The sequence below is a fragment of the Polyodon spathula genome, chromosome 11 (genome assembly GCF_017654505.1).
Source record: "Polyodon spathula isolate WHYD16114869_AA chromosome 11, ASM1765450v1, whole genome shotgun sequence".
Taxonomy (NCBI): domain Eukaryota; kingdom Metazoa; phylum Chordata; class Actinopteri; order Acipenseriformes; family Polyodontidae; genus Polyodon; species Polyodon spathula.
Genome location: NC_054544.1, coordinates 14,845,770 through 14,863,329, shown reverse-complemented (window position 1 = coordinate 14,863,329; position 17,560 = coordinate 14,845,770). Strand labels below are relative to the sequence as shown.

The 17,560-nt window shown below is 34.8% G+C and overlaps 1 protein-coding gene across 6 annotated transcripts in view; it reads left to right on the top strand.

The window, feature by feature from the left end:
* Positions 1–12,587: 12,587 nt before the first annotated feature.
* The window catches only part of LOC121322750 (protein ITPRID2-like), a 36,023-nt gene continuing 31,050 nt past the window's right edge, over positions 12,588–17,560 (top strand). For 2 of the 6 annotated variants that reach the window (XM_041263019.1, XM_041263013.1), the window contains exon 1: positions 12,588–12,902. The gene's annotated coding sequence lies outside the window, so the exon portion shown is untranslated. Of the gene's footprint in view, positions 12,903–13,028; positions 13,119–13,583; positions 13,600–13,643; positions 14,673–17,560 lie in introns of those variants that run through there. The other 4 variants (XM_041263015.1, XM_041263016.1, XM_041263017.1 and 1 more) reach the window with 4 other exon arrangements.

The following is a 17,560-nucleotide window of genomic DNA, read 5'->3' as shown; positions in this document are numbered from 1 at the left end:
GTCAATCACGTCAGGCAAACGGCCCCTAGGATCACGTGACATCTTCTATTCGTATTCAACAGAGCTCTCTTTTCCAACCCTTTGTGGCCAAAAGAAAGTGGCCATCTGTCGACAGTTAGAGACCACTGGCCTGTTTGTACCCGCAGGAAGAAATAACCCTTTCTAATAGTAAATATATGTATATATTTTTTAAAAAGACCAATTCGGTGATATTTTTATTCTATTATTAAGTATGTATAATATTATTTATAATAATAAGATAATAATAATAATAATAATAATAATAATAATAATAATAATAATAATTGCTGTCTACTTGCACGTCTCAGTGGATTAGTCGACATGTACCTTACGAATTGAGTCACTTCTTTTTATTGTCCAAAAATAATATTACGATAATTATATTGAAATACTATTATATGCAGTTCATTATTTGATCTATGTGCAGTCGTGTTTAAAATACATTTTTAATTTTAAAAAGCCGGCTTTTACTGCTTGAGTCCCTAAATAATGAGTCTCTTTTCAGACTGAAGGGTCGGCACGCGAGCAGCACGCGTATTAACAAGAACCTGTTTCATGGCTCACTAACATTATCCAACAAAACATCCAAAATCTGTTCTTTTCTATTCAATATAATATAATCCGCCAGAAATCGACATGCTGACCGTTGGGCACACATGGAAGCAAATGAAAAAAAAAAAAAAAAAAAAAACACACCAGACACTCGGAATGAAAAGAAATCGATTTCAGATTAATATTTCAAAGGGACAGCTGTGTTTAATTGCTGAACGTTGCTTGCGTTTTGCCTCTTAAATTAGTATCTTAAAAATGAAATATGAAAAAAAATATTAATCTTGCAACACAATTTATATCACTATAATAGACACCCGTCTTATTTTAATCGAAAAATAAACTGCTCAGTGACAATTTAAATAATGTGTTACATAAAATTTAAACCATGGAAACAGTCATATTAAACACAGTTGTCCACATTAGAAAATCTGTCCGATTTAAATCCCTCTTGGACACGCAGCGTTGTCTTAATTAAGATAATTGATTTGTATAACACCTGCGATAAAGGGATAAAACAGAATCGACCCCAAACTGCTGTCAGCATCCTATTTCTAAACGGCACAGAACACATACTAGCTGTATGAACTGGATAGATGCAACGTGTTTTTATGAAATATTTTGATATTGTAATAACTGCACGGACACTATCATATACCTGTTAATTGTTGCATATTTTTTATAATCGTGTTTATTTTTCTATCTTTTAAGACGCCTGCAAGTTTAAATGAAATTTAATATCAGGTATTTACTTATATGCCTTATATTTATTCTACGGTGAGCTGAAAGAGCTTTTATTCGGGTCTGGTCAGGCTTGTAAAATTCTGCACATTTGTGATGTTTGACTAGCACTGGCATATCTGTATTTAACAGCTGTTTATGGCCGAGATTTAGGTACATGATGTAAAACCAAATATAAAACTCCAGGCAACCGTGGAGTGCCCACAGAAACTCGGGGTCTAATAGCGGAGTTGAAGGAAAATCTAATCTCTGGTGTTTTCGAAATTGTCAGATTAGCTCGTCAAACTCTGTGTACCTGGTCCAACAGAAAAGTTTAAGCTGTTTGTCTACCTTTGCCTGACTGTTTCAAATCAAATCAATACGCAGCGTCTAAATTGAACAGATGTAGCTGGAAATTCAGCACCACTGACAGCTCAATCCCGAGTTACTGATACTAAATCGTGTGTTGATGTGACTCAGTCGTTTAAATTTCAGTTGTGTTTAAGCTATTTTCGGCACCCCAACACATAAACGATATGACATAGCGTGGAATATTAAATAAATGCTTAAAATGGAGACTATTATGAATTGACATGTTAGTCCCGCCGACTAAATATTGAGATGGGTTGGTTTTAGGCACGATAACCATACGAAAAGTCATATACACTTCAAATGGTATGAAGTGGTATTTGAACCTTACTCAACGTTTTATTAATGTAGTACTGAGTTGTTGCTTTTTAGGACCCTACCATTTCTCATCCCCCCACTTCAATCACAATCGTTAAATTATTATTTCTAACAAGCACAAGCATCCTCAGGTGACACCCGATTAAATCACACAGTTATAAAATGTACACATTACGAATTAAGCATGCATATCGATACAGGTATATGTATATATGATTGAAACAGGTGTATATATATATATATATATATACGATTGAAAAATAAATGCATACAAATACATTTGTGTGCAACGGTCAATTGTATTTTTTTTTTTTTTATAGCTGACAGCTATTTATGTTTGATGTTTGCAGTTTGACTAGGGAGTAGGGAATGTTATAATACTGATTGAAACAAAATAAAAAAAGGCTAGACGTAAAAGTAGCCTGGAAATGAAGTCACTACCGTCTTGTAAATAATAATTTGGAACAGTCAATGTATCGAATTGGTTTGGATATTCAATATACTAATTTAAACAAATATATCTTGACTAGAGGTCACAAAAAAAGTTCAGAACGTAAACTTTTGGATTAAAAGGCGTGACACGTCAACAAATAAAAGATAACAACGAAAATTAAAAACAAAAACGGCAAAGATACCGTGTCTCGTGGTAGCGGGGGATGCGCCTCAATTGCAGCAACGGCCTTGTCTATTTGTAACATTTCTTACGTTCTTATAAATTACCCCAACTTTTGAAGCTCCAGGCACATTATTCTGCATATTGTGTCAAAATGAAGCAGCTGTGTTGAATTGCATGTCTTTATTTATTTCCGTATTACACGTATTAAGGTTAAGGTATGTATGCAGTTGTATTAACCTGATAACTTTAGGAAGATTTGTTTTGTGTTGGCTTCAACAAGAGCGATTCAGGTAGCAACGCTTCTTTTTTGTGTTGTTCTTGTTGGTTTTTTTGTGTGTTATTCGTGGTTTGCTTCTACAACACTGCATTGGAAATAAGACTGTTTTGTTACAAATTTAAATACTTTTTGATGCGATTTAAATATTGATAATCTGACCTTTTCCTTGCACCACATAATCAAAAAGCTTTTCCCCAAACGTAGATCCTATAGAGCCTCACCCCGGTGTCTTTACGCTTGAATAGGCAATTAGATTAAACGAATTCAACTTCTCATTTCACTGCACTCTCCTTGCACTAATTGCTTATGCAAAAATGCAGATTCAAATTAATTAGTTACTCTGCTGATTAGTTCTTTGGTATTTTGCGCGATAAATCATGCTGGAATAGAGGTGCAGACCTGCATTTTTGGCTCACAACTGCGGCACAGGATGGAATACGGATTCCATAAGGAAATATCAAGTCTATACTTTCCACTGTAGGTATATGCCACCTGCTGCATACACCTATCTCGTTTCTTTGTTGAAAAGATATGTAATGGAAGAGAAATATGAGGTCATAAAATACCAAGCTTCCTTTCCTTTATCACAGACACAACTAAGGAAAATAAGTAATAACATTTAAATTACGTCTTAATATAATTTGTTTATATAGGGGGTAGAAATGCATAATAAACGTTCTTGTCATATACAAAAACTAAAAACATATTCAAATTATTTTTAATGCTTTAAATATTGTAAATGATACTACACGCAAATAACTGTAAATGTCTATTATTATTATTATTATTATTATTATTATTATTATTATTATTATTATTATTATTATTTTTACATAGAAAAGGGCTATTAAACTTCAGTTTTTGTAGCCATTTAGTGCCCCCTTGTGGCAATATTGTATTTTTTACTCCAAATAATTATACCACAAGAGTACAGAGGGGTCTACAAATGTTATACCACCACATAAGAAAAACAAGGATAGTCTTCTTCTTGAGTAATACATGTGTACAAACGTCTGTATATTCTGTTACCGTAATTAAAAAATAAAGTAAAACTAGGTAAACCAGAGCTTCCACCATTATTTTCGAATGGCTCAGGATGCAAATATAAAACTAGGTAAACCAGAGCTTCCACCATTATTTTCGAATGGCTAGGATATATATATATATATATATATATATATATATATATATATATATATATATATATATATATATATATATATATATATATATATATAATATGGATGAAGGCTATATTTGCATCCTGAGCCATTCGAAAATAAAGGCATAATACCAGTCTCGAGGGAAAATATAAGAACTTTGACCCATTCGACTCCTCGAGACCATCACTTTCAACTCAACACAAAACAGTGCAGAAATGTTCATTAATGGTCAACAAACTGAGAGTATGTTAAAAACAAACAAAAAAAATTATGTAAAGCTTGTACATTCGTATCAGAGAAACTGGAGAAGAACAGGAAATTAAAAATGGTAAAGGCAATCATCTAAGTCAAGCGGAAGCACTAACGGATAATGACATAAAACGTCTGTACAGCATGGAAACACTACGTTAAAAAACAAAAATTAAAAAAACAACTGTACCTGAGAACCCCCCCCACGTACCTGAGAACCCCCCCCCCCCCCCCCCCCCCCCCCCCGAAGTTAATACCTCTGGGTGGAAGCACCTTTGGCAGCAATTACAGCTGTGAGTCTGTAGGGCTTATTAAGTGCCTTGGGGAGTGTTGATGGACAGCAATCTTTGAGTCTTGCAACAAAGTTTCGATTGGATTTAGGTTGGGACTGTGACTGGGCCACTAAGGGACATTTACCTTTTTGTTCCTTAGCCACTCCAGTGTAGCTTTGGCTGTGTGCTTTGGGTCGTTGTCATGCGGAAAGGTGAACTTCCGTCCCAGTTTCAGCTTTCTTGCAGAGGGCAGCAGGTTTTCCTCAAGGACATCTCTGTACTTTGCTCCATTCATTTTCCCTTCTGTCCTGACAAGTGCCCCAGTCCCTGCCGATGAGAAACATCTCCCTAACATGATATTGCCACCACCATGCTTCACAGTAGGGATGGTGTTCTTTGGGTGATGCGCTGTGTTGGGTTTGCGGCAAACATAACGCTTTGCATTTAGGCCAAAATGCTGAATATACATTTGAAAAGTGTACGTAATGGGGTTGAAAAATAAACCATTTGCCTGATAAATATTTCTGTCATATTTGTTGCATTTTGACTATACCTTCTATTGAAAGAGAGCCACCCGATAGTCTCGTCAAACCAATTGACAGCATTAAATAAGATATTACACCTTAAAGTCAAAAGAGAAATATACAGTCAAGCTCAATTAATCATGTAGCGTGGACAGCCCAGAGGTAAACTATTTGACTCAAAACTAAAATGAAGTACATTCAACAGTTATGTTCTAAAAATTATACATTTTTGTGTATGTGCATGGTAAAGCGAAATAAATTTTGGGGAAAAAAATGCCTTGATGTATGTGTTGTATGATTATGGTAACCACTCTTACGGTGAAATAACAGAATACATGTCATATTCCTTTTAAACCATGTACAATCCTATCTGCTTTGAGTGTGAACTAAACATGTCAATGCAAATTCAGCAGAGACCAATAAGAAATTAACAGTAGCCTACTGTACCCATAACTTTTATGTACATAAAAGATACATTAAAAGAATGGTGCTATATTCTGAATTTTTTGTTCCCTGGCATTGTAATGGAAAGCTAATTAAGTATTGCACATTCAGACATCACAATGATTTCTTTAGTTTGTGAAATCAAAAGGCACCAGTAATCAGTAAGTATATTACTGATATGCATATTTATTGTATTTTGGCTGTCACATTCCTAGAAACCACTGCTTCTCTCTTATAACAGATCCACTCCTTGGTCGGGTGTATGTATTATTATTCATACCAACACAGGATAGGTTTATTCACTTATTTTTACATATTCAGGCTAAGAAAAATGTATGCAATGTCGCCTCCTATTGGTGAAACAAAATAATGTATCCACTGATTTATAATTCATGTTTGTTTTTTATGGGTTGTTTCTTGACAAATTCATTACAGACAGTGGGTCTTTATGTTTGCAAATACAAATTAATTATTAAGAAAACTATACTGTATTTCAAATTGTAAAGACAGCAACACTTGCTCGTGGAGGTTCGAGTACAGATTCAAAAATTTAACGTTAGAAATAAAATCATATTAACATATTGAGGATGCAAAATGGGGCAGGTATGGAGGATGGAAAGAAACCCCTTTCCCAGAATAAACTACTGCTGGATATTTGGATATTACCATTAACTTGCAACACTTGCATTACAATAGATGAGGTATTGGCATTGTTTTATTATAGGTTTGTGGATTTATAATGCTCAGTACTGCACATTATCTCTTACCTGCCTTAAATGGAGCAGTACATATAGAACCATTGGTTCCTTTGGGCTTTCTCAAGAACCATATATACCGAACAACAGGAGTTCTGTTTTGTAAGTTCAGTTTGTAGAATCACATGCCTTGCTGGTCTACATATGAGACGTTCCACTTGTCACATAAAGAAGAGATATTTGTGGTTTCAAAAGCTAATGTGTTCTATATGTATATTCAGATGATCCTATTAAGGGTATATTTAAAAAAAAAAAAAAAGTTGTATTTGAATTATAAATAAATAGAATCTCAAGGGTTCCACAATGCAATTTAGTTGTTCTATACATCACTGTGTAGTTACTTATTATACAGAACCCCCTGTTGTTCGGTATATATAAATAATTGATTTATATCTATAATAATAGATAAAATAATGGATTCGTATAAAACCATTAGCAATGCTTTGTAATCAGTGAGCATTCATCAATTTGGCCTGCCTATTCTAAGTGTCTGTTAAGCTACAGGTTGGTGGTAAGTTTATTCTGTTTGCATTTCACCAGGTGGAGCTCTGATTCAATGTATTTTAAGAAATGGAGATAATAGCATCAGACATCAAATGTATTCTGCATTAAAATTTCAATCTGTCAAAAAAAAACAAAAAAAAAACAGTATTTATCAAGAATAGAAGTATTACATTGATACTGGCTATCCAGGAAGGGTAAAAAAAATCATACTGGCTTAGAAATACTGGAAAAATATTAATAAGCACAAGCACTAATTGATACCAGAGTTTTAGTTCTCATGGTCACTTCATCCATTTTAAACCAGTTCCATATTAAACATAATACAGTATCACAATACAATATGCAGTAACATTAATGTATTGTCACACACCAAGCTATGTTCTTCTCAATTAGGATGTTATTGTTCATTTGTTTTAATGTCATATTTTTTCCATCTTGTCTTACTAAATCCATTGTGATGGCTGGGTGTAAATAGGATACAAAATATTGTTTATTGGGAAAGGTGTTGTGGTTTTAAGTGTACAGGAAAGACTGGTTAGATCTGGGGAATCTAAAGTGTTGAGGCTTATGAGGCACCACAACCAGAAACTCACGAGAATGGGAAACCAGACAGCAACCATAATGTATGTCATGAAATGCCAATACCAATGACTATTAAAAATTGCAGTGTCAGAGACTTGAGGACTTAGCTCCCAAAGAGGTGTCAATTGATACTGATATAACTGTAGATCCTTGTTTAGTATTTCTGTCATATTCTGTTGCATTTTGACTGTACCTTCTATTAAATGACAACTACTCTGTAGTCTTGTGTGGCAAAGTGGTTTATTGTAGACGGGTGCAGGGGTGCATGAAAGAAGTAGACAGAGATAATTGTAATCCAGTTTTAGAAATGCTTTTATTGTATTTCCAGGTCTGATGACCAAACAATAATTTCCCAGCAGTCCACACCAATGTGTACAGCACGGAGTCTATAACAAGAACAGAGTCCTCAAATAATAAACAAATATCCATCTCACAATAATACAAACACGGTCACCAGTCCTGGGTGCGTGCAGTAGTGCTCCTGTTGGGTGAAACAGTTTTATATTTGTGACAAAGGTGCAGTGTTGTCCAGTTTTGTGCTGGTCCCTGGCGACAGCTCCGGAACTGTGTTAACTGTCTGGTAACGTACAAGACAAGACAAGACGATTACAAACAAACAAAAACACAACACTCACGATTTTAGTAACAAATTACTTTCACTGTCCTTCTGGCTTTTACTCACTACAAACCAATGCAAAGGAATAGATTACGATTCTCCATCCCCCTTATATGTTGTCACGCATGACCGCTTGGTAAACGAGTGAAGCTGCCGTTACAATCAGCAGCTGCTACATTGTTTCCCTTCAGGGTCAATACGTTCTTGCAACTGAGTCTCTCCTTCTTTCAGAATGACCGACTTCCTGACCCGGGGAAAGAACTATCAGGCCAGCCCGTCAAAAGAACTCTGTCCTCTCTTAGCACCCTCACAGGTCGGCAGGGAGATTACAACCAAGATTCATTGTATTTCTGTCACATCTTGTCAAACCAATTGACAGCCTTAAATAAGATATTCTAAGTGTCTGTTAAGCTGCAGGTTGGTGGTAAGATTATTCTTTTTGCATTTCACCAGGTGGAGCTCTATAAGATATTGCACCTCAAAGTCAAAAGACAAATATACTGTGGAAATCAATTAATCAAGTAGCTTAGGCAACCATAGGTAAACTATGTCTCAAAACTAAAATCAAGTACATTCAACAGTTATGTTCTAAAAATTATAGATTTCTTTGTATGTACATAGTAAATTGAATTAGATTCAAGGCAATATAATAAGTTATGCTGAAACTATGAAAAGGCCTAAATAAAAATACAGATAGAGGCCAATTTTGCTCTCAGTAAAATATATTAATACTTATAGTTTGTCAACCCCATGATTAAAAAAACACATATAATAGTAGATGTACCAGGGCTTAATTAAGTTTTAGTGAGGTGACCCTTAAAGATAAGGTACGCTTAACATACATGTAGTAATCTAACAAGTAGCATTAAATTACATGTACCTTTATGTCCGTCATCACAATTATTTTTAAATTACATTTTTAGATATAACATTTTTTTTTTTTTTTTATGTGAACCCTATGGAGTACGAGAAGTTGCCCTTCTATAACACACATGCATGTTAAAGTTTAACATAGAAGCGTAATTATGCACACAGTGAGCAAAGGTGATATAGACGAAAATGTCAGGGTCTGCTTGAGTCTGCTAATAGATATTACAATTGGGCATGGTCAAATTAACTAGTTACCATCAAAAATCTAAATAAAACAGACTGATTAGGTGAATACTAATACAAGAGCTTTGAAAAGAGACCCTCTGCATTACCACCATCCTGCTACAATGGGTCTGCATATATAAAAGTTTACTATAGTAAGAGTATAGAAAAGTGTAATAAAGCACAGTTAAAGCACAGTATAGTATAGGTAATGTGGTGTGGTAGCGTCACAGCCCAGATGGTAATGGCAGGGAGAGAGGCTCAGACACAGAAAGCTGCAAGGTTAAATGCACTCTTTTAATTAACAAATACACAAAAGCCCCATTTTTACACAATGGCTGTGAGGGCAAAAAAAATAGGTGTGAAGTTTACATAGAACCCTGTGACAGGATAGCATCATGGCCATATGATTTTTCCAGCGGCAATCAGACTCAGAGACAGAAGCTCCAGTGAAGCGCTGTCGCACACTTAAAAAAAAAAAAATTATTAAAACACACACACACACACAAAAAGGAACAGTCACAAGGGCCAAAATAAAAGGGTAAACAAAACATTTTTTGTTGTCAGGGTGGACATTCACCTTCACTGATCAAGTTCTCCAAAAACAATACAAGCAACACAGCTAAACCTACTCTCTTCACCAGACAAAGAATTTCTCCTTCCATATATTTATATGTGGTCGCTTCCCAATTAGCATTAATTACCTAATTGGCGATTGGCCACACTTGTGAATGCTGGCAGGGATATATTTAACCCCATCCATGCCCACCTTACATTCCCCCACACACATTACTTACAGAGGCAGGGTGTCTGCCCTGCCACAAAACCCTTAAAAAGGTTATTTTAGCTGCAGGTTTGCAAGTCTCCTCATTCCTTGCAGTAATAAGACATGGTCCTTCAGCTTCACGCAGCAGCACGCTATCAGTATCACTTGTAAGCTCCACTGATCAGGGAACAGAACATTCTTACATGAGCCCTTACATCCTGGTTAACAAATAAACACATCCACAAGCGCCATATTAATTCAGGGAGGCAAAACAAAAATGTAACAGAGGAAAAGTGACCAATTCCTTTTTTTTTTTTAATGGCATTTTATTTTATACTCATAAACATTTTAGAGGGAATGCCTAGAGAGATTAAATGGTGTAGCTAATTTAAAAAAAAAAAAAAAAGTGAAATGTTGTGAAACACTAGACCCTGAAAAGAGTCCAATTATCTGGAATGTTATCTATCTTGTTTAACTGGTTTAACCACGTTTTGGTTTGCTCTAACCCTCATTTGTAAACCGACATCCCTCTTTTGCTGATTGTATGATTTGCTTTGTCGTGTTACTAACTTTTCCATTAAACTTACATTTTAACTACAGAAACTGGAATTTGCAGTTCCGCATTATGGAATGCAGTTCATGTTTAACTAACTGGAATGGCAAGACCTTCCAAACTCCTAAATGTATGGGACTCTATTGGATATCATCAGACTAAACTACACCCCAATTCTACCCTTTGTGTGGTCATTAAAGAGTTTTTTTTTTAAACTAGATTTAGAGACTTGCACTGTTTTTCATTTTCATGAAATCTGGTACTACACTGGGTTAAAGATGTCTCTTTTTCCAATGCATGTTTTCAGATTGTCTTACACTTCCTGGTTAATTTCACATGGATAATGAAATTGTCCCCACCAGTAAGATGCTTTTACCTAGCCTTCAGCCTTCAGTGCATCTCAGCTTGTTTAGGGTTCAATTCTGATGATGTGTCTGTTGCTTCAGCCTACACAGAGGCAAATGTACACTGTCAAATTTCCACATGAAAACATTTGATGCTGAAACACACCTGACACCGCAGTTAATTATTAAAATGTTGAGATATTTGGCATTTATTACAGGAACAATAATTTTCTAAATTTTTTGTAGTTAATAATAGCCATTTTCTATACTTTTGAGGCATAAGCAATTAGGAAATAACACTTACTACCCACAAACAAAATTTGTGTTACATAGTGCAATCATCTGATCTTGCAATATATGCCAATAATTTTAACGAGCAAGCCATCTCACAGGAGTAGTGGTACACAAAATATTACAAGGGTCTGAGTAGGACAATAAATATCCAACCCTCAGTCATTCGTCATTACCCTTATAGAGGTTTACCACAGTATTCTTGCACAGTATTTTTGCAGTTTTACCATGTGGCTATACTGTGCATTTTAAATAGTTTACCCTGGTTTTCCATATTTATTAATATACTTTACAATACCTCACAGTTACTGTACTAGAAAAATGATAACATTTATTAAGCAAGACGACTTGCTTAATAATATGTGCATACATTTATAGAGTGGACAATATTACCGATATAGGAATATATTAGCAAGGTATTTGGTAAGCAAGTCTCCATGAGGTAAAAGAGTTTTACAGACCAGCAAGGGTAGTCCAACACATTTTCCAAGACCCTGTATTATTTTTTTCATTATTTCTGTTATCAAAAGTGTAACTAACTGGGAACTGCTTTACATACACTGCAAATGCTGATGAGTTTAACAATAGAAGAACTGTAACACATTCAGTGCTCAGACCTTAATATATTGCAAGAAAACATTACCCTATTATAAAATAATGAACTTACAAATAGTTGGTACATCCTTCCGTCTCTTGTTCGGTGTTTAATGTCCACAGACCTGTAACCTCTAGCCAAGTAGGTAGAAAGCCTTGTGAATCTACTTTGACACCTTTTGAAGTGTTTAGCTTCCTTTGTAGTTGCTGTGAGCACCATGTCTCAAGTGGATGTACGAAAAATAAATAAAAACAAAACTAACCTAGTTATTTTCACAAGAAAGTCACTGTTAACAGTATTCATTTGGGATTATACCAGACCAGTCACTTGCCTAAAGCGGACAGAAGCATTTAGAATGCATTAATATAAATTCACATCCAAGGAAGCTCCAGCAATTTACTGGATATATATTTATTAAACATCTTATATGGTAAAACAGATTAGTTGGCTGTCTAAGTTATTTACATTTCCTAAAGGCTGTTTAATCTGAAGGAAATTTTCCATAATTTGAGAAATAATCACAGATTATATGATAAAACATTGAAGGCACTAAAGTCAAGTACACAGAGGTTTTGCTTAGTGCCTTTTATTAGTGACAGAAGCTGTAATCAAAATGCTTGCATACTTCTCTAAGTTTCATTGAAGTTTTTCCCTAGATAAAGGGCCATTAACGTCTCACCACCTCAAACCTGTTTTTTTTTTTCTTTTTTTGTCACATATGTTGAACAATGGTTAAGGTAACACCTCCCTATTAAGACAGTATTAGGCACAATTTATTATTGTTAACATATAGAACATGAGATACACTAGGGCATAGCAACTATGGAGGCAGTGAAATAACGTTCAGATGAAAAGAATACATTAAGGTGCCATTCGATAGCTGCTGTACATTAATATCGGGGGGGGGGGGGGGGAGCGGGGCGGTGATCCTTTAACTTCATTGTATTTGTTAATCATCAACAAAACGTTGATGCTTGGTGGGCAGCACGGCAAAACGTAGACATAACTGTCGAAACTGAGTATAATGCTCTGTACTCGACTTTTAAGGGAAAGAACTCGTCCTTGTCAGAACAATTCAACTCCAGCTGCAGTAACTCGCCCTTGTTATGTAGCTACTTTGTATTCCAGCCGGAAGCGGAAACTCAGTTGCTTTATAAAAGTTTAGTGAAGTTTGGCAAATCCATTTGAACTGCTCTTGCGCAATCTGTTTCAGGGAAAAAAAAAAAAACAAAAAAAAAAAAACAAAAACAAACCCACACCCACGCACAAGTTTGTGTCAGATGTACTACCATTCAACTCAAAAGAAATTTTCTTTTATATATATATATATATATATATATATATATATATATATATATATATATATATATATATATATACACACAGCTGTCAATACATTCTCATTACCGACACTAGGCTATACGCACATTGACTGGATGGGATTGGGTTTTGTGGAAGTGTTTGTCTATGTTACTGTGCACCGGTGATCATATACGTAGTAAGTATTGTATTTTACATTGCCAAACCTAAAGGATCGGTTTATTAAAAAATAACAGAACAAGGTAAGTCTTGGGGCTTTGATGTTGTATGCAGTAAGGATTCGGTACATAACTGAGACATGTCACGCTTACATACAGTGTGGTGCGGAATGTTGTAAGATGTTTTTGCGCAACTTGGTAAATATAAATAAATCAGAGTAAAATTTGTTTTTAACGGGTGAACACGTGGGCCAAAATAGTATTGTGCAAGTTATCGTTATTGCACGTCACGGAAATAAGTATGCTTCAATTATCGCTGCAAAATAAACAGTTGTGATCAACTCATCCATGCTTTGTTTTTTTCATGTGGCGAATCTTCAGTTGTGCTAGTTTTTACAAGACGTGGTTACGTATATTGATTCAGGACTGTTTATTGCAGGAGGAGACCTACTTCTGTATAAGGACGGTGCAGCTGGACAGCGGCTCACCTGTTAATTTAAGGTTTGCGTTAATGAACAGTGATGAACGGAGTTACTTATGTTTAAGGGAAACATAACTGTAATTTATTTGATTTAAACAGTTTATTGGACGTTAATTTTATTTTGTTTTCAAAGTGAGTCCTGAGGATATCGGTTAAGACGAAGTGGGAGCACTTAAATAATTTTAATCCCTACACTATAGACTCGTTTTTAAAGAACTAAGGACACTGTTACGGTTTTGTTTGTTATACATATAGGTAGCGGCAACCTTTTTTTTTTAACTGTGTATTTGTTACTGTAACTTGTACTTGCCCTAAATTGTTTAACGAGTTATTTTGTGTTTGTTTTATTTTATTTTAGTTATTTTTTTTTTATTTATGTATATCTCCAGACTATTTCACGTGGTTTTTTACCAAGATGTTTGTTGCACTGTAGTTAAGGTCTGTGTTGAGTATTGTGGGATGTAACTCTGCAAATGCATTCTGTTCGGGTTTAGGGACATTCATTTTTATAGAAACAATTTGTCTCAAGTACTGCATCAAAGGGTAATTTTATTTTTATCTAAAAATAATAAAAAAAAAAAAATGCATGACTCGTGTGTCCGGCAGATAAGATGTAGTGGATAAAACTAACCTTTGACAGTACAGTATACATTTTATGTGAAAAAAATGTAATACTAATGTGTTAGCTTGTACTGGTTGCTTCCCAGCTCTGTACTGAAGTCATGGCTGAGTCAATGACAATTTCAAAGACATGGTTCACAAATATCCAGATTTTTTTTTTCAGTAAGCATTGATCTTATCTAGAACAATAATCTGGAAATACCAATGCACCATTAATTCACTTCAGGTCTAAAACATCTTAGGCGTGTTTTATGTTTCTTCATCAACAGCAAAAAAGACTTCTTACACAGACAGTGAAATAAAAATACCACAAAGACTAGATTCTGTTGCATTCAAATCAATAAATATGTTTTCAAACAGGGTTACATAAGGACATTCCAGTAGGGGACATGAAGAAGCAAGAAAGCAGAACTGGAACATTAAGAGAAGTACTAAATTTCATTGAGGGATATTGCCAAGCAGAAGGGTTATGGTAATAATTTTGTTTATACATAATCTATTTTTTTCAATCAAGGAAGTGAGGAAACAGGTCTACTTTACATAACTCTATGCACATTTTTCAAACCAGAAGGCGCTTTGTCTTGCTCTTAATTGATTGACTAGATAAGCAAAGTTGTCTGTAAAAATGTCTAGGGTTAAACGTTGAATATGTCTGTCTTATTTTTACAACATGAAGCACATTCATTAACTATTAGTGTTGTAAATCGAACTCGCATTGGCATCGAATATTGTGAAAATTCTAACAATTATCAATCATTATCGAGTTAAAATGCTTTAAACAATACATTTAAAAAATAAAAATAAAAACTTCCCTCACAATAACAGTTTAAAGGAACAGTACATGCTACTTTATAGAGCATGGTATAAAAAACGAATCCAAACAAATCCTGTTGTCTTAAAGACACGTTTGATATATTGTCATTTAATAATAGCACTCCCCAATTTTCATATTCCTGCCGTCACTAGCGTTTGCGTAAAATCCGACAAATTTCCAGTGCAAACACAACAGTAAATTAAGAAAAAGAAAAAAAAAAAAAAACTTTGAATATGAATAGTATCTCTTTAATACATGTATGTGACGTTATTATTAATTGGGCCTAATCAATCTACATACCACATCGCAACCAATAATGCGTCACATACTGGAGTGCTCAGAGAAGCGTTTCACCCACGTGGATTCGCTTACACTTATACTGTACTTTGCTAAGGCCCTACCTATTTCACAGTCGTGAAATTCATTCGTCACGTTCAAAACTTTTTGTGTACTTTTTATCCTGACCTTAAATCCAATTCAGTTACGTGTGTCGGTCAAGGTTCCTGATGTGATTTTTATAAGCTTGTTTCAAAAAGAAAACTGGACAAGATTTATTGATAGACACTTAACAGCAGCCAATAACCGCTGTGGGCTCTCTTCACTGATTGGTAGATATGGGCATCTGGGGCGCGTTTAGTATCCTAGGAGATGTCAACTGATATTAAGTTGTGTCCAAAATGAATTTAACTAAATAAAATAATTACTGCAGTGGATCGTGTACAATAATTTTGCATTCTACTGGTGGCAAAAAAATTGTACAAGCCGCAATGCTTTATTGGATCACATATGTCGAGCTGCGATCCAGCGGCTTTTCTACCGAGTCAGCAATCAAAAATGAAAAAGGTTGCGGATAGTGCGTTTCTTCAAAACAAAGGTTACCAAAAAAAAAAAAAAAAAATAACTGCAACAGCGGCATGTGACAGTGTCGTAATGTTAAATTGTATTAGTTTCACTCAAGACAGATGGTTGGGACTGGTTTTAAAACAAAATCAATATGTATAAAATACATTAACAAAGCAGGTTGCCGTTCATGTCTGCATCGTCATCCTGTATTTGTTCACAGATGCATATTCTCAGTAACTTTTAGAAGCAACAACACATTACTTTCTTGACAGTAAGTTCGTATATACAATACATATTTTTAATTGCACGGAATATTTGATTTCTTCAAAATGTTATCGATTTATCGTGGGGTCACAATCGATTAAATATTTCGGTCATTATCGTTACAAGCCTATTAACTATATTGCAAATTAAGAGTAAAATAGCCATTTTCAGTCAGCAGCCTGTAATCTGCATACTCCAACACCTTTCACACTATGTTTTTATTTATTTATTTATTTTTAATTAATCTAAGAGTCTACATTTGAAACGCTCTGTACTCAGTCATGTCGGTCACTGTTATGTAAGGTTATGCAAGGTTATGCAAGCCACCAGATGTTTATTTTTCCATTAGGTATCTTCTACTGACTAGATAAATGTGTGCCTAAATCAATATTTTCTGTTTCTAGGTTGCCCGCTACATGCATTTGTTTTAAAAGCTTTGCAGTTTTGTCTGGCATGAGCCAATTGTTATTGCAGGATCTAAAATAATATAAAGCAAGTCAGGAATTTGTTTGTCAGGAAATCTAAGGTCAATATCAAGGGCATCATGACTTCAGGCAAATCATATCTGCCTTCTAGATGTCTGACAACTTGAAGCCATTGGATTTAGCAACACCAGAAAATGCATTTTGACAGCAAAATACCCTGTATTACTGAGATCACTGAAAATTCCCTCCACCGCTATAATAAATGTCGATTTTTGTTATGGTTTTTTTTTTTTTTTTTTTTATTGGATGCTGTATATTGGAACCAAATCGTTTTCAGTATTTATGAATGAGAATAGTGGAATATGTGCCAAACCTCCTTGAGCAAACTAAGGGAGTATAGTTGCAAACCCTGAGAATATTACAGTATATAGAACCTAGGGGTGCCTGTATACTTGGTTAGGTAAATGTTTGCCTTGTAAACTTCTGTATGGTTTTTAAATGCTGTACATGTAGGGAAGAGATGAGATGATGATGATAAAGGGTTCTACTGTAGCTAATCAAGTAATTTCACTTCCATTCGATATGCAATTCTATAGGCAGTTGTGCAAGAAGTGCATTTTGGGTTAACATGTACAATATATAGTAATCTAAAGATAATTAGTGTTAAAGACCTCGCAGTTGCTAGTCTGTTATACAAACGGGTTAAGTATGCATAATATACAAGCAGTTCAGTAACTGCCTTGAAGAAAGAAAGTCTTTGTTTTATAAAGGTAAAGTCTAATCAAAGATCAAGCAAAGAACCTGCCGCTATTTAAGGCAGGAATGGTAATTTCTGCTCCACACGTTGCAGTGCAATAAGCCACCCAAATGTGAAGAAGAACTAAAAATGTAATTTACAATATGAAACATAGAATTGTGTGACACTTTTTGTGTAAGCTTTGCCTTACTGGCAGTATATCTTGTGTTTTGCATTGTCAGGAAAACATGGCTAGCTGTACTGTACTAATCTTAAAC